General features: G+C 50.5%; 1 long non-coding RNA gene across 11 annotated transcripts; it reads right to left on the minus strand.

The window, feature by feature from the left end:
- Positions 1 to 1,056: 1,056 nt before the first annotated feature.
- Positions 1,057 to 16,256, minus strand: LOC114223183 (uncharacterized). Of its 11 annotated transcripts, none has more exons than XR_015769013.1 (10): positions 16,169 to 16,256; positions 15,166 to 15,284; positions 14,267 to 14,733; positions 13,443 to 14,165; positions 12,560 to 12,657; positions 10,842 to 10,936; positions 5,275 to 8,229; positions 4,128 to 4,356; positions 2,833 to 2,962; positions 1,057 to 1,836 (listed from the first exon to the last, which is right to left on the minus strand). It is a non-coding gene; the product is annotated as an uncharacterized LOC114223183 (long non-coding RNA). The 11 variants fall into 11 exon arrangements; XR_015769017.1 differs by having other exon boundaries at positions 5,275 to 6,412; positions 6,937 to 8,229; positions 12,560 to 14,165; XR_015769015.1 differs by having other exon boundaries at positions 5,275 to 5,377; positions 6,242 to 8,229; positions 12,560 to 14,165.
- Between the last annotated feature and the right edge of the window lie 1,533 nt (positions 16,257 to 17,789).

Below are 17,789 nucleotides of genomic sequence, written 5' to 3' on the forward strand. Positions count from 1 at the left end.
TCATAACAACCTCGACTCAGAGGTGATTCCATCACTTCTATATTCCACTGGCAACAGCTAGTCAGAACCAAAGGGCAGAGGGAACAGAACCAGAACATTCCCAGTGGAGCCTTGGAACATTCTTGATAAGCACAGGAGATGGACACTGGTGAGCCCCAGATGTCTCTGCCCCAAGGCTCAGCACAGGACCAGATCCTCCAGCCCTCTCCCCATAGACTGGGGTTGGCTCCCTCTCCCAGTCATCCATGGGCTGGATTCCTGGTCCAGACTCCTCCGAGAACTCCTTAGCCGGCTGTCCACCTGGCAAGGCTTGTCATTTCTGTTTAGGGACTCTGGCTGCCACAAGATCACCTCCACCCATCCACAAAGATGACTGACAGATTGGCTCAGGCCAGACCTTCCCCCACCCCTGGGACACTTGCCAGGGTGAGGCTCCTGGTCGCCACCCACAGCTCTCCATTCCTCCGCCCTGCCTACACCCCAGCACTGAGTCCTGTATTCATTACCTAGGACTGTTACAAACTGAGGGCCTTAAACAGAAACTTCTCTCTTCTAGAGTCCATGATCAAGGCACAGGCAGGGTATGTGCCTCCTGAAAGCTGTGAGGGAGAATGTGGTCCAGGCCTCTCACTCTCAGTTTCTGGTTGTCTACTGACAATCTTGGAGGTTCCTTGGCTTGTAGATGCCAAGCCTTCAGCCTCCCTTGGCATTCTCCCTTTATACTATCTTCCCTCTGTGCATGTCTCTGTGTCCGAATTCCCTCTTTACAAGGACACAGTCATATTGGATCAGGACCAACCCTAATAACTTTGTTTTAGCTTGATTATCTGCAAAGACCCTATGTCTAAATGAAGTCACATTTACAGGTCCTGGAAATCGGGGCTTCAACATTGGCGGGAAGAGTAGTGGGGAGAGGGTACAATTCAACCCACAACAGGGTCCCAGCATGCTTTGTGGTCTTGGCTGAAAATGCCTTGACAGCCTTGGGCAACCCCACCTGCCCAACAACCAGAGAGAAGGAAGAGGGTTCTTTTTTTTTTTTTCTTTAAGGTTTTATTTATTTATCTGACAGAGAGAGACACAACGAGAGAGGGAGCACAGCAGGGGGAGTGGGAGAGGGAGAAGCAGGCTTCCCACGGAGCAGGGAGCCCAACGCGGGGCTCGATCCCAGGACCCTGGGATCATGACCTGAGCCGAAGGCAGACGCTTAACGACTGAGCCACCCAGGCACCCCACAAAGAGGGCTCTTTTGATGGGAACACCCCCACCTCCCATCCCCAGGCCCAGAACGAGTGGCTGTGGGAGGCAAGTGTGGGAGAAGAAGAAAAACAGCCAAACTCAGAGCCCTGCCACATCAGTAGCCTCCTGAGGATTAATAATCATTAAGTTATTCATAAAGATTAATCTGGATCCCTCCTAAGAGCTCCAGAGGAGGCTGGCTCCTAGCATCCACTAGCTCCTGCCCACTAGCCCGGGGACCAAGTGGTCCCGCCTCATCTCCTGGGGCCTCTGGCCTCAGAAGCAGACCTGGGTTTGAATCCTACCCTGCCACTTTGTGGCTAAGACACCTTGAGCAGGCCTGCCCCTTTCTCCCAGGATTGAGTGAGCATTGCACGCGAGCCATTTGCAAAGTGCCCGCGCAGATGGACGCTCTGTGAGTGTTTGCTGAGTCTCACAGGGAAGGCCCGAGGCTGGAGCCTTGCAGAAGCCTGAGCCATGAGTCAGGGCCACACAAGCTGAGGAATGGGAGAGTCACAGTACATCAGTTGACACGGAAGCTGCATGGGACTTCCTTCTGCTCGTTGATGATGGCGGCCAGTGCTGAGCCAGTAACACCTAAAATGGACACACACACACACAGACACACACACTCACGCTGCCTGGGTTTCAGAGCCCAGAGCCCATTCCCGGCCCAAGACCATCATCCCCACTCTGCCCTATTTCACTTTTCTTCTGATGGTCTCAGAACCTCCCCTTCAGAGGTTCTCAGCAAGTTTATATTTGGGAATGATTGTAACGTAATTTGATACGTAATTAGGGCAGAATAGAAGACTGCGTTTTTAACTACCCATACATCCCCATCTCATTTAAATAATTCCTAATATATCCAAGCAGGCTGCCTCACGCGGCACTGTGTGTGTACTGAGCTGAGGATAATGAAATAAGGGATGGGAGAGGGGAAATGCTATTTCAGAGTCCGAAGATCACCAATTAATGACATGAAAAACCGAGAGGGACTCTGTGCACTTCATGTCCCCTGTGCAAGGCACAAACGCAGACCCCTCCCAGGCCCCCCGTTCAGCTCCCCCAAGGCAATTCCAAGAAGCCAGGGGGACAAGGAGGGCGGGAGCGTGGCAGGGCCAGTCCCGAGGGGACAGAGCTGGTGCAAGGACAGCCCCCACCCCCACCGCCAAGATGGCCCTTTTCACATCCCACTGCCCCTCCGCCGCCCTGACCCGGCCCCCCATGCCTCCCCTCACTCTCCACCACACGTGTTTCATGGCAGCACTGAGATCCAGCCAGAGATTCATGGGCCCTGTTCTACTGAAACAAGCCACCCACTCAGCCCACCTGCTCATCACAGCCCGTGGCCCTGAAGGACATGGTCCCCGTAGGCCACTCACGGGGCTCTAACCTCACACGCTCAGGGGCTTTGCACAGGCTTCCCTCTCCCTGGACACTGCCTGGACTCCTCCCCGGCTGGCTCCTGTCCATCCTCAGGTTTCACTTCCATGTCTCCTCCTCAGAGAGGCCTTCCCAGACCCTGTGTCATTCCCTACCCCAGCGCCCCATGTATCAACGTTACAGCACAAACCACAATATGTCACTTACGTGTTCTATTCCCAAGCCCCATGCGGCAGGGACCATGTCATATTTCCGCTGGTGCACGCTGAGCCTAACACAGAGCAAAGCCCAGAATAGGTATCAGCACAAATGCTTTGCGTGTGTTGAATGGATGATTCTATAGGAGAGAGAGGGAGTAAGCGGCATTGGCCCCGCATTCCTGCTTAATGCTCCCCCTCCAACCTCCTCCATCACATGGTTCTCAGAATACCCCACCACCTGACCCCTTAGGGAGGCCTTTCTCTCTGCCACCCAAGACCTCTGCGTTCTCATCACTTGTGCCCCATCAGCAAGCTCTGGGACATTACCATGTGGCTTCTCCAAGTGTGATTACCAAGCCCAGCAAGGTCCCACCAGCATACGGAGAGGCAAGGGGTCTGGGTTGGGGCCGGAATGGGCCAGTGAGCATGGCCTCCGGCAGGAGCTGAGATTGGATCACAGGAGACAGAAGTAACAGCTTGGGGTAGAAGCCCAAGCCGGCCAGGCCTCAGTGGCTGGGCTTTTGGGATGGGCCAAGAGAGGGCTGCTAATGGTCCCATGCTCCTAGCTGTGCTACTCCCTTAACAGAAACAAGAGATCCTCCAGCACCTTTGTACCCCTCCACCCTCAACACACACACACACACACACACACACACACACACACACACACACACTCCTCTTGTTTTTCCAGGACTGAGACCTCAGCCCACAGTGCTGGGTATGAATTTGGTATCCAGAAAAATACTTGTTCCATCAGCACAGCCCACAGGCCTCCCAAAGGGGAGAATTTGGGGGGATTTCATTTTTCTCCCAAATGGCCTCTTAGCAGCAGGTTTGACTCACAGGATGTGGATTAGCATCCTCTCTCTGCAAGAAGCCGGGCACAGGGGATGACCGACCTGTCCCACAAGTCAGGATGGAAAATGGGCCAAAGTACCCAGGAACACAGCCTTCTCCCCCGTCCTCACTCATCTGCCATCACCCTGGTGCCTGCTCATGCTGGGCTGCAGGGCTGCTGGCAAAGCGTCCTGGGCTGCAAGTTCCCACATGTGCATCCTCCCTGACCTCCCGCTCCGGTCCTCACTAGCCTGGGAATCTTGGCAAGTACCTCTGGGGTCATTAGCTACATTCCTAGACAAACACCAGGGCCCCCCACCCTGGAAGCACCATGCACCTTAAGGACAGACTTGCTCCCCACTGCCAGCCCCTCTGTGGACCAGACAGACCAAAACGTCCAGGACAGGCCCCCTCTTAAACACATGACCCTAAAGACCACCACATTGAACAGTGAACACATCAGACCTCCTCATCCTGGTTTTTCAGTTCAGAAAACCCGCTCAGCACACGGGGTTTCCTCCAGGCCCCGGGCAGCGCGGTGGAGGGCTGGGAGCTCGGACTTGGAAACCAGACCACTTAACTCCAGACCCAAGCTCTCTTGCTCCCTGGCTTTGTGGCCTCAGCTCATCGCCCTCCTCTTTCTTCTGGCTCCTCACTCATAAATGGAGGTAAATGTGTCACCTCCTTCCAAGAGCTGCTTGGAGAACAAATGAATTAATGTTCAAATTAACCTGCAGGTTAATAACCGTCTGTCCTGTTTTGCCCAAAACTATCCCAGATTTGGCACTGAAAGTCCTGCACCCTACAAACCCCTTGCTTCCCAGATAACAAACAGAGGCCGTCACCCTAACTAAATATGTGTGTATATTTATATATAAGGTGCCTGACACGTGGTAAGTACTAAATAATATTACCCAAAAAAACCCTGAGCTGGGCACCAGTGACATCACCTGCCAAAACGTGCCCCTGTACCGACTTGCCCAGCCCACCCCCACCTGGGGCAGGCTCACAGATTGATTTGGGGCCAGGCTCCTAATTCAGTGCCTGGAGCAGGCCTCTCCAGGCCCCCGTGTGAGGCCGACCCCTTCCCCTGCTGGCCTGGGACGCCTGGAGGGGTCCCCGCACCCAGGAATGTCCTGCTCTACGGCCCCTCCTCTGGCGTCAGAGTCTTTCTGCTCCGAACAGATGGGCCCCCAGGGGCCGCCCCCGCAGCCTAGGGAAGCCCCAGCCCCTTTCACACGCAGGTAAAACTTTAACCAGAGGCCTTTGGCAGCTCACTGGGCCCTGCACTCCCATTCAGGGCATGATAAATAGCTGCTGTCACTGGGACATGAATGCCCATATTGAAGAGCCCTGCTTTCTGTCTCCCTCCCTTTCAGGCTGCCAACTTCTTCTCTCTTAAGCCACCGGGCGTCACTCACATGTCACCTTCTCCTGAATGCCCCCCAGTCAGAGACCCTTGCTCCCACTGCCCCCCCGCCTCCCACCTGCCCACCCCTCCCCTCCCCCACCCTCTCCTCCCCTCCTCCTGCTCCCCAAATCCTCTCCTGTCCCATCCCCCTCCTCCAGCCCTGATTCGCCCCATCCCAGGCCCTGGGCCAGGGAAGCTCACACTCTTGCCCCTGTCGTCCACACGGTCACCACCAGGACAGCTGACCCCAGACACAGGAACTCGCCATCACTGCCCCAACAGCACCGGCACCATGTCTGCAGTCCTAAAGGGAAGGAGGGCAAAACCAAACAGGAAGCCCAAAAAGTAAGTGAGAAGAGAACAGAGTCATAGTGCCCTAACACAAGGGCCTTTACCCCAAATGCCAGGCTCTTATATCCGGCTGAGTCTGGGTTGTGTTTCTCTGGGGGAGAGAAACCATAGACTCCATCAGATTTCCCAAAATGGGCCAAGAATTGCAGCTCAGAGGCTCTGCTCATCCCAAGAGGGCCCAGCAGCACTGGAAATCCCACACTAGCTCCACACTGCGGTATCCAAGCCATGCCGTTGAGACAGACAACACCATGTCTGCGGTGCATGCCCGTAGCCGGGAGAAAGGCTGTCTTCTTTGGCAGCAGAAAACGGCCATGCGCTGGCCTATCTTTGTCAGAGCCCTCTTCAGCCCTAACACCCGTCAGTCCAGTAGCTGAGGAGGCTACAGATAGGCTCCACACGTCAGGGGCCACTCAGTGAGCTACCTCATCGGCATGTTAAAGAGAACGGTGTCTTTCATTCAGAAAAGTGCCGCTCATTTCATCACTGAGATGACTTTCAAGAGGCTTCCATTTCAGTGACAAATGGAGCTGCAAGGCACGGGATGTGAGAAGGGCATGGTAACCTCACGTGTGCCAGGGCCCCTCAAGACTACCTTCCAGCTGCGTTTCCACGCCCTGCCCTGGGGACCAGAGCGCCAGGGTTTGTCTTGAGACTGTCTGCTTGTTATGAACCCCTGTACACTGTGGGAGATACACGAGGGCACACGTGAAGCATTGCTAAGTCTACTGTTCCCCAGAATTCACACAATGCGGAGGAAAGGGGGAGCTTCCCTCCGCCTCAAATGGGGGAGCTACCCCTGAAGTAAAAGAAGTACCACATAAAGGGAAGCCTGGGCGGCTCAGTCAGTTAAGCTTCCGGCTCTTGTTTTCAACTCAGGTCATGATCTCAGGGTCGTGAGCTCGAGCCCCATGTCTGGCTCCACACTCAGCATGGAGTCTGCTTGAGAGTCTCTCTCTCTCTCTCTCTGCCCCTTCTCCTGCTCACACTCCAAATAAATAAACAAACAAACAAACAAATAAATAAAATCAAAAGAAGAAGAAGAAGAACCACATATGGGCCTACCACCGGACATGGGTGGCCCCTGGTGTCTTCCCAGATACAGAGCTGCGGCAATGAACATAGTCCCACGTTATGCCCTCCAAAATAGACTTCTATGGTCAAATACACTAAGGAAACACAGCTGTTACAATACCTTTCTTAGAGGGCCGAGATGAAGATTAGCTGATTCAGGGCTCTGAGGAATTCTACAGTAAACAAACTTGATCTGCCCAGGGCTTCCCAAACTCACTCGACAGACTGCCGAGCCCTTTCTTATGCAGAATGACCATAAACATTCCAAAGAAATACACAAGGCACCTTGCCTACCAATAATAAGTCTAGGTAAGTGTCATTATTACCCTATTAGACAGATCAAGGTCGTGAGGCTCTAGAAAGTTGAGTGGATTGTCTTAAGTCTCCACAGCCAGCACCTAGCAGAGCTGGGATTTGTCCAACTGCTAAACTAGTTACCTGACCATCTGATTCCTGAGGCACTGTGAGAATGAGTTTATGAGACACAGACACCATCCCCATCAGAAGCAAGGAAAGAAAGGAGCATTTCTGGACTTGGTGTAAGACAGACATTGAACCGGCTCTGCGTCTGGAAAGGAAAAAGGATGAAAGAGGGGAAGACACCACAGTGGATTCTGAATACTGCCGTAATCTCCCCCAAGGAGTCTTGCTTGTGGAGAGTTTCATCAATAGTAGCTGCTTCTGAGCATCTCCCCAGGGGCTGCAGTCTGGAGGTTTGCTTGAATTTCATGCATTGGTTTATTTCACCTCCTGATCAGGCCTGAGGGCTGTCAAACATAGACCAGCCTCTCGTACCCACTTCAAAAGAAGCAGACAGAAGGTGAGGAGGTCAGACTCAGAAAAAGCTAGAGGCCAACATCAAGGGGCAGGAGGGCTGGCCTGAACCCAATCTCTGAGGCCCTATGGCAAACAGCTCTCAAGATTTCCACCCATTGAAGGCTCCAGGAAGAGATGCTGAATAGCCTGAGCTAGTCAACATGTGGCATTCTCCTGCCAACTATTATGTGTCCAGGGATGATGGGTACATGACCAAGGTTGGGCCCAATCCCTTTTTCCCTGTGTATTAGCTATCTAATGCTGTGTAACAAATTATTCCAAAACTTACTTTTGGGATAATTAAAACAGCAATAACCATATATTAGGTCTCAAGATTTCTACAGGTCAGGGATTCACAAGTGGCCTGATTGGGACATGCCAGCTCAGGGTATCTTGTGAGATTGAAGCCTCATGTCAACTGAGGCTGTCATCGTCCGAAGGTTTGCCTGGAGCTGGAAGATCTGCTTCCAAGGAGGATCCCTCACATGCCTGACAGGGTGGTACAGGCTGTTGGTGGGAAGCTTTGGTTCCTCTCCCCGTGGGCCCCTCCACAGAGCTTGACTGAGTGTCCTCACAGCATGGCTGCTGGCTTTCCAAAGGGAGCAATCCAAGACACCGAGGACAGCTGTAATGACCTTTATGACCCAGCCTCAGAAGTCCCACCACCGTTTCCACCGTGTTCCAGTTGTTAGAAACAAGTCACTAAGTCCAACGTTCATCCAAGGGTGGGAGGATTAGACCCCACCTTTTAAAGAGAGGAAAGCCAGTAACTTTCTACTCACAGTTCTTCTCTCTCCCTTGATGTATCACTCAGCCTCAGAGATGGAGTCCAGCTCCTTTAGTCGTGTTGTTCCTTGACATAATTAATTCCCCCAGTTTGAATTTGATTTTGTGTTACTTGCAGCCAAAGGCACTCTGACAGACACAGATTTTTAAACAATTATGATGCAATGTGGCAAGCCCATAATCAAGGTATTCATACAGTTTTTCACTGAGACAGCAGGGAAAAAATCCACTAACTCAGCTTGGGGAGGACTGAGAGAGGTAATCCCTGAACTCAGTCATGATTGGGGTGCTGGTATTGCTGATTTTGGGGTTTTGTGCCTTTTTAATTTTGGTTTTATTTTACAACAAGAATTGACTTCTATCTCTAGGCTATGGCCTGAAGATGAAACATTCAGGCATCTCTCTTGATGAGTAGTTCTAGATTTCTGTTACAAAAAGAAATCTCTCATTATTAAAAAAAAAAAATTCTGCTATGTGATTTCAGTATCACATTTCTATACATTAGGGATCTCAACCCTTATGAAAATCAAATATAAAAAGAAGAAAATTTAGCAAACTTGAACCTAAATCAAGAATCACCTCATTATTATTAATGAATAATCACCCTCACATTAATGAATTAACTTTAAAATACCAAGCTTAACTGCTAATTAACCTTCAATCGATGCTTTAAATAAATTTTATTGTGGTTACAAAGTAAAAATATCATTAATAACATAACATTTTCAATATTATAATCTTTCAGATACTGTGATTAATAGAAAGTATTTCTTTAATTTTCCAAGCTTGCTGTTTTTTAAATGATATTAAGCCTGGGGAAGGGAGGGGAGAGCAGAAGGCAGATCATGGACATCTAGCCAGGTCACTCTGACACTGAGCAATGTCCTGAGGCCTGGGCCTGGTGAACACACAGTAGCTACACTGTCCATCAGAAAAACATCTGGTTAGGGCATGTTAGGTTTAGGGCCCAAATAAGCATGCCTGAGTTCTTCTTCATACCTGACCCAGCTGGTCGCATGGCAAGAACCCCAAATCCAGATGAAATGGAACCAGGCACTCAGCACACATCCTCGTTACCAAGAGACATGAGCAACCCAATTCTTTCTTCTCAAGGGAGAAGACAGGGGGTCCTCCCACAAAATCCTGCATCACAGCCACTTAATGTATTCCTGAGAACTGAGGATCTATGGTTGTCATTACAGAAGAGTTCCCTTCTAAGAAATACTCCCTAGGCCTTATCTTATTACATCTTCATAATGACCCTGAGAGGTAGGTATGGTGGCGACCGTCACTGAGAGCCAATGCCCATGTGTTCCTCTATACTTCTTCCACCCTGGCCGCTAGTTTGGGGTCATTAGACGGAGCTGTAGTCAGTGGACTGGATACCACTCCCAGACCTGAGCCCTAAAACCAAGGTCTGCAAACACTTTCTGCGAAGGGCCAGGTAGTAAACACACAAGGCTTAGCAGGCCCTACGGTCTGTCTTTGATAATAAGTAACCTAATGGGTGTGCCTGTTCCAATAAAACTTTATTTACAAAACCAACCAGAGCCTACATTTGGCTCATGGGTATAGTTTGCCAACCTCTGTCCTAAAACATCCCTCTAAATCCTCATTCTTGCCTGGCTTAATACAAAGGATTCAGCAGAGAGCCTTGGGGAGGCCTTGGGGGATGACAGAGCCACAGAATGGAAGAGCCTAGCTCCCTGAGCCGCTGCCTAACCCAAACTGTACTGTGACTGAAGCAAGAAATAACTTGCATTGTGTTTAAGCCACAGAGATTTGGGGATCATTGGTCGTGCCCTCTTGCATTAATTAACCTGATTAACAAAGTCGGTTTAATTGTTCCATACTTATAATTGTCCAGCTCTTTCTAGCCCAGATAACTGGCTCTGTCCACTTTAGGAAGAGGTTATGATTCCAGCACAGCTCCCCGAGGATAGCCCCAACTATGTGTTAATCCTGAACCGCATGACAGCTTTGCATACACACAACACTGCAGCTGGTCCCACACCACTGGCTGTGGATAACTGCTCCTGTGTGACAGCTAAGAAAGATGAGGCTCCAAGAGAGAAGTGGTCCTCCCTAGTTGACAAAGCAAACAACAGATCCAGGTCTAGGATGACGAACTCATCCAGGCTGGCTGGAACACTCCTGGGTGTAGCCCTGAAAGTCCCGCATCCATCCTGGGCAACAGGGCTGGCTGGTCTGCACCCAAAACTCAAGCACAGGTCTGTCTGACTCCAAAGCCCATCCTCATGGCCTATCAGGAAGGGGGTTTGCAAGAGGCCCAATCCATCTTGACCTGGTCCCCACAGGAGGCCTCAGACACCAGCGCCCAGCCCCACGTGTGCTAGACCTGGGGGGTCAGGAGGGAGCCATGTCATCTCCTCCCCCCAGGCCTCAGGCCTCTTCCCTGAAGCAGTGAATCAGGCATGAATTTTAAATATACACTAGCTTGAGTGTGGAAGTCAGCCGTGACATCTATAAAATGGCACTAAATCCTGCTTTTATGAGCTCTTGCTACATTCTGCGGAGTGTTTTATCACACTCACTGGAAGTTTACGGAGGAGAGTTAATAACCCAAAAACACGGTGGCCTGTTTGTCTACGGATTGAGCAGTGGGACACCCAGCCCGTGAGGTCGGGGAGCTCTTCCCAGTGGTGCTACAGACACCCACACTTCCGTTTCCCCTGTGCTCGGCTCCACCCCAGGCCCACCCACTCCTTCCTCCTTCCAACCATCTGTCCATCCGTCTGTCCAGCCAGCTGCTCAGGATCCAACCTCAGGACCGGTGCTCAGGTGGTCAGGGAAGGACTCTCGGCAAGGGTGGAACCTGAAGGTTGAGAAGAACTTGCTCGCACCAGAAATGAAGGAAACAGTAACCCAGGGGGAGGGAAGAGCATAGGCAAAGGCCCTGAGTCCTGGGACAGTTCACCCAGGCAGAGAAGGCTTCCGGAGAGGAGAGGGCCGGGACCAATCCTGGAACACCACAGACCAGAAGAGATGGGCGGAGGAGGGAACGTCCTGAAAGGAAACAGAAGTAAACAGTCGGAGACCTGGGAGGGAAAACGAGGCTGGAGAGAACCATGCCTGGTGCAGCAGGGGGTATCTCAAGAAGAGAGAGCTCAGCGGGGTCGGATAGTACCGAAAAGCTGAGTAAGAAAGCCAACACAGGGCTCCCTCGGCTTGGACAATGTCCAAGTCGCAGGCATCTGCTGAGTGCATACTGTGTGCTGGGTTCTGTGCCGAGTTCCAGGGAAGCAGATAAAATAAAACACAGGGTTTTAAGGAGGGAGAGGGGGGAACAGAGAAATATTCAGATAATTACAGTGACCTGTGTCCGATGCTGTGGGATCCCAGAAGATGTGCAGCTAGCTGGGGAGTTGGGGGTTCTTGTGAGAGAAGGGCACATCTGATTTGGTTTGTGAGGAGCGAATAGGAGTTTACTAGATTGGTAGAGAGACAGAAGAAACATCATGGGCCAGGCAGCAGAGGCCTATGTTGAGGAATGCAGGGAGGTCCCTTACCCTGGGAGAGTGGGGGAGATGAGGCTGGGGTGCAGGGGAGGCAGTGAAGGACCTCCCAGGCCCTGCCAAGGAGTCCAGGTTTATTCAGGCACAGAGTGGCATGGAGGAAGACAGCATCCGATCTGTACTTTAGAAAATAATCTCGGGGCACCTGGGTGGCTCAATTGGTTAAGCGTCTGACTCTTGATTTCAGTTCAGGTCATGATCTCGGGGTTGTGCGATCGAACTGCAGACCTGGCTCCATGCTCAGCTAAGAGTCTGCTGGAGATTCTCTCCCTCTCCCTCTACTCCTAATCTCACTCACTCATGCTCTCTCTCTAATAAATAAATAAAATCTTTAAAAAAGAAAAAAAGAAAATAGTCTCTGGCTGTGAGTCCCAGCCCCAGCTTTGACGCTAACGTGCTGAGCAACCTCGGACAAGTCCCTTCCATGCTCTGGGCCTCAGTTTCCCACCTCTGACTGGGGAAATGAGACTGTGCCCTCCCGTCCTTACAATCTGAAGGCTCTGTGGTTATTACAAGAGTCAGCTGTTCTCAGAGTACCCTTTGTATGCAGCCCGTACAAATAAATTCATCACGTGGATTCAAATTTTCAGAGTCATAACTTGCCTTGAGTTTTTGAGAAGTTTTTGCCTAAAAGACTGTTGGGGTCAAGCACACCACCAGCACGTCTAAGAGGCTTTTTCGAAGTTCCTTGGGGAGGATGAGAAGCAAAAACTCCATCGTAGCCCAGGGGAAAGGCTGACATTTGGTGAGATGTCTGTGTTTAAATTCCACCACTTGACATCTGTTTTCAATTAATCTGCCCATGTTAAGAAGGATGCTGCCCAGAGCACAGGATTCAAGCTCCGTTCCAGAGAGGCAGAGGGTTAGTGCAAACCCAGTCCGCCCGCTCCCTCCCACTCCCATCCCCAGGGGCTCCCACATACCCCCAGGACCACCTGGCCTGCGCAGTGCCTGAGGATGGCTCCACTCCCCTCTCTGCAATTTACACTTCAGCAAGACCAGGCAGGACGAGTTTGAAGAACTGAAAGGAAAGCCAAGATCACTGGATATACTGATCAGAGAGTGGCATGGGGTGGGTGGGCAAGCAGGCTGGGGCCAGATCCCGCAAAGCATTGTCAGCTGAAGGAGGGAGTCCCATTTTTCTTCTCAGTCTGGTGGGAAAGGACATGGTCCGGCTTGCATATGTATGAGCTCTCTCCATGCAGAGTGGGTTGTACAGAGGCAAGAGGAGGAGGGGACATCACTTCAAACCACACTGGAAAAGGCAAAGCTATGGAGGCAAGTAAAAAGACAAGCGGTCGCCGGGGCGGGGCCGGGGCGGGGCCGGGGCGGAGGAAGCGAGGAGTGGGTGGAGCACAGAGGGTCTTTAGGGCAGTCCAACTACTCTGTATAATACTGTAAGGATGGATGTGTGTCATTACGTGTCGGTCCAAACCCACAGAACGTACAACACCAACAGTGAACCCTAATGTCAACTACGGTCTTGAGATGATGATGTGTCAGTGGGGGTCCATCAGGTGTAATGAATGTGCCACTGCTGGGGGATGGGCACCAATGGGGGAGGCTGTGCATGCGTGGGGACAGGGGGTCCGTGGGAAATCTCTGTACTTTGCATTCAGTATTTTTGTGAACCTAAAACTGTTCTAAAAAATAAAATTCGTCAGCCTAAAAAAAGTTTTTAAATTAAATTCACCTGTTTCTGTTCCCTTGCTTCAATGTGGCAACAAGGAAATGTAAACCTTCACGCGTGGCTCTCACGGTGTCCCTACAGGCCGCCAGGGAGTTTGAAGGGATGGTGTTACTTACACAGACCCAGGAGTGGTGGTAAATGCAAAAGGAGGAGCCGTATCTGAGGCATGGGTCCGAGGTAGTGCATTCATTGGCAGATCTTGCTGATATGATGGATGGTGGGAATGAGTGAGGGAGAGGGATGCTGGCTGCGATTCTGGCCTGATCACGTGGAGGGATGGCGGTGTCGCTTCCTTGAACGGGAAGACTTAGGGGTGGGAAGACAAGGGCAGGGGAGCCGGGAGTTCCTTCGGGACAAAGTGAGTTTGAGATGCCTCTAGGATGCTGAGTGAAGCTGTTCAGCAGAAACCTGGATGCATCAGCCTAGTATTCAGAAGCTAGGTCTGGGGAGAAGACCTGAATTTGGAAGCAACCACTTGGAAAAACTAGGTGCCTCCTCTGGGTGGGAATCTCACCCCAGACAGACAGACGGAGGGACAGCAATGTTAGCAAGCCCCCCTCCTCTCTCCATTACGGCAAAGCCTTCTGAACATGCAAATGTTCTCTCTGGCTTTGAATCTTCTCTGTATGTCACCAGCTTTCTCCTTTTCACTGCCCCCACCAGATACACCCCCTTTCTTGGCTCGCCCACTCCCCAAACTCGCCAGGCAAAAACTGTAGCGAAGGTGCCCGTTACAGACAGTCTTCGTCAGAGTGCTGTGGGTCAGGATGTTTGCACAAATGCCTCACAGCATCATTTATCTTGAGGGATGTCAACTCGAAAAATGTTAGTTCATGTCACTGTCGGTGTAAATGCCAAAAATTAGCTTTCTTTCATCAGAAAACGGAATAATTAACTTTGCAACTGTTTCCAAAACTGCTAATTAATGGGTTTTACCCACTTGATTTGTCAGGCTACATCGCGAGCCGAGCAGCGTCTGAGCCCCTGGAGGATTCCTGTCTTCCGCTTCTCTCTGTCCCCAGCAGCCGGAGTTGGAAGAAGTTACAGGTAAACAAGTGAAGAAAAGCAAGGCCAGAGGAAAATGCTGCTAATTTGGAGATGAGCGTTTTCCTTTTCCATTCAAAATTGGTCTCCCCCCTCCCCACTTTCCTCTCCCACGTGACTGTCCCCAGTGGATCTCACAGGGGCAGTGCTCAGCCTTAGTCGATGGGGTCTCCACCCACCTGTCACCCAAACTCAGAGGTCAAATCACTTGCCTTGCACCCTCAACCAAGTTGGTAGGGCGTGGTGGTTAAAGACCTGGGCCCTGGAGGCAGGCAGATGTGGGTTTGAATGCCATGTTGAGTTCCTCCCAGCTGTGCATCCTTAAGCAGGACACTTCCCCTCCTACTACCTCGGTTTCCCCATCTGTACAAAGGGATTCATAGTAGACCTATGTCGTGGGCTTGTTGAAAGCTTAAGGGAGATGACAAATGCACAGTCTTGGGCACAGTACTTCAGGTATAGGAAGTCATCAACAAACAAGGCTCTGAGTACATCTTCTACCTCATTTCCATCTACTGGGCTCCCCTGCCCTCACCTGGACTGTTGCCTCTTGGATGAGGGCCAGCCCATCCCCCACTGGGATTGCCAGAGAAGTGTCCTCACCACGCAAATCTGAGCAAATGTAATGAATTAGATCATTGATCCCGATTCTTACTCCACTATATCAGGATTATACATCCATATCCTTTGCCTTGTAAGTTTGTAGGGCCTCCCACTGTAGATGGAGTGTACTTCCCCACCCCACTGATTTTTGGGGGGTTTTGTTGTTGTTGTTGTTGTTGTTGTTTTACTTACGGTTAAATACACAAAATTTACCATCTTCTGTTTAGTAGGCTGCTTCAGGATTGGCTGCTAATAGCTTTCACCTCCAGCCTTCTCTGGAGAATTGCCATTGGCTCAACAGGATCTGTCAGCTTGTAGCCAGAGATTGATTGACAAGGGAGGGGTGGATCAAAGGGGCTTAAGGCAGAACCAAGGTGGGAGGTGCACTTTTGTGCTCCAAAACTCTCCACTGAACCAGGCTGAAGACTATCTCCAGCTAACATCACATCCTGACTTATATTTCTTCCTCTATTTTATCGTGTTTCCTTAGCTTCCCTTCTCCTGAACGTGGTCCCACAGGAAAACACGTTCCCAATAATCCTAAGCATAATAAATGCTAGTTGTCTTAAGCCACTGAGTTTTGAGGTGTTTTGCTACATGGCCTTATGAACTGATACAGTTAGGGGACACAATAGGTGGAATACCATCCAGCCATTAAAAATGGTGATGGGACTCTGTGTATCGACTCCAGAACAATGACTTGCTCAAAGCAATTTTGCTTGAGAAGAATCCAACACCGTAGTGTATGTACGGCGGTTAAAGAAAATTAGTACATGCGTCCACGGAATATTCAAGTACAGAGAAATGTCCACCAGGGGTTCCAGTGGTCAGCAGAGTCTATCCTTGTTTGGTGGGATTGTGGACACTACATTACTTTTGTCTTTGCACTTATTTTATACCACCTGGTGTTTAAATTGAATTTTCTTTTTTATTTGAATTAAAGTTCTTTAACAACAGCAAAATTACCAACTTAACCATTTTTAACTGTAGAGTTCATTGGTGTTAAGTACATTCACATGGCCGTGCAACAAAACTCCAGAACTCTTTCGAAACTCTTGTAAAACTGAAACTCTACATCAATCAAGCAACCGCTCCCCATTCCTCCTTCTCCCAGCCCCTAGCAACCACTGCTCTATTTTCTGTCTCTGTGAATCTGATTGCTCTAAGTACTTCATATAAGTGGAATCATACATACTTGTCCTTTTGTGACTGGCTTATTTCACTCAGCGTCGCGTCCTCAAGGTTCATCCATGTTGGAGCCTGGGTCGGAATTTCCTTCCTCTTTAGGGCTGAATACTCTTCCTGTTGGGGGTTGGGCTTAGCCATGTGACTTGCTTTGGCCAATGAAATGTTAGCAGAAGGATCGGCTGCATGGAGGATCCTTAAAAATGCTTGCATAGCTTGTCTTGGCTTCCTGTGCTCCAGACCCACAGAGCTGAGGCGGGGCCTCTGATGGTGATTCTCCTGCAATCCCATCCCTGCCCAGAGTCCTCTCTGGGTGCATTAAATGTATACTTCCCAGGGGCGCCTGTGTGGCTCAGTCCGTTGAGCTTCTGCCTTCCACTCAGGTGGTGATGCCAGGGTCCTGGGATCGAGTCCCACGTCGGGCTCTCTGCTCCATGGGGAGCCTATTTCTCCCTCTGCCTCTGCCTGCCACTCCCCCTGCTTGTGCTCTCTCTCTCTTTCTCTCGCTCTCTCTGTCAAATTAATAAATAAATGAAATCTCTTTAAAGAAAAATGGGTGGGGTGCCTGGGTGGCTCAGTTGGTTAAGTGACTGCCTTCAGCTCCGGTCATGATCCCAGAGTCCCAGGATCGGGTCCCCACGTCAGGCTCCCCGCCTGCTTCTCCCTCTGACCCTCCCCCCTCTTGTGCTCTCTCTCTCTCACTCTCTCTCTCAAATAAATAAATAAAATCTTTTTAAAAATGTGTACTTCCAAATAGAGATAGGAGGCTCTTAGCTTAAAAGAGCTCTTTTTTTTTTAAAGATTTTATTTATTCATTTGAGAGAGAGACAGCACAAGCAGGGGGAGAGGCAGAGGGAGAGGGAGAAGCAGACTCCCAGCTGAACATGAGCCCGATGTGGGACTCGATTCCAAGACCTGAGCTGAAGGCAGACATAACCATCTGAGCCACCCAAGCGCCCCAAGAGAGCTCTTGATAACCCCTCTTGTCCCAGCCAACGATCTGCCTTCTCCCATCACAAAAATACTACCAGGCAACTAACAGGCTACAAAGTAGGAAAGCTCACAGACCAAACTGAGGTGCTCAAATCATGTCATTCGTTAAACCAAATAAGACACAAAGCAAAATAAATAAATATAAATCAGGAATAAAAGACATGAGGTTGGTTGACACATTTGAGATGGGGTGTAAGTGAGGAGAATGGCCGAATGGCCCTGGAACCCTGGGGTATGTAATTTTCATATGTCCTGGCTCTTTCCTTTCCACCCCAGCCTGCCCTGCTGCTATGTGGTTCAGAAGACCAGAGCTGTGGTTGGTGCAAGGGCGTCCCACAGATGGAAGCTACCTGGGGTCAATGACACACATACTCTATTGAAGAGACAAGGCAAGTATGTATGTCTAACCAGTGCTGCAGCTTTACCACTCACCTCTGAACAGCACTTGGTTTCATCCGCCTTTCTTGGACAGAGCATATGTGGGGACAGAACAAGCCCAGGGTCGGTAACACCAGTGGGTGGCCAATTTAGGGATGACCTGTTGGAGGTGGTACCATCATGACTTGATCTTTCCACCCATTTCTATTTACAGTCCTCTTCTTTGTGTTACCATATAAGCCATTCAATCTATCTATGAC

This window comes from Eumetopias jubatus, unplaced genomic scaffold, assembly GCF_037043125.1.
Source record: "Eumetopias jubatus isolate StellerSeaLion01/CBP00866 unplaced genomic scaffold, mEumJub1_p1.0 scaffold_9, whole genome shotgun sequence".
In the NCBI taxonomy this organism is placed as follows: Eukaryota; Metazoa; Chordata; class Mammalia; order Carnivora; family Otariidae; genus Eumetopias; species Eumetopias jubatus.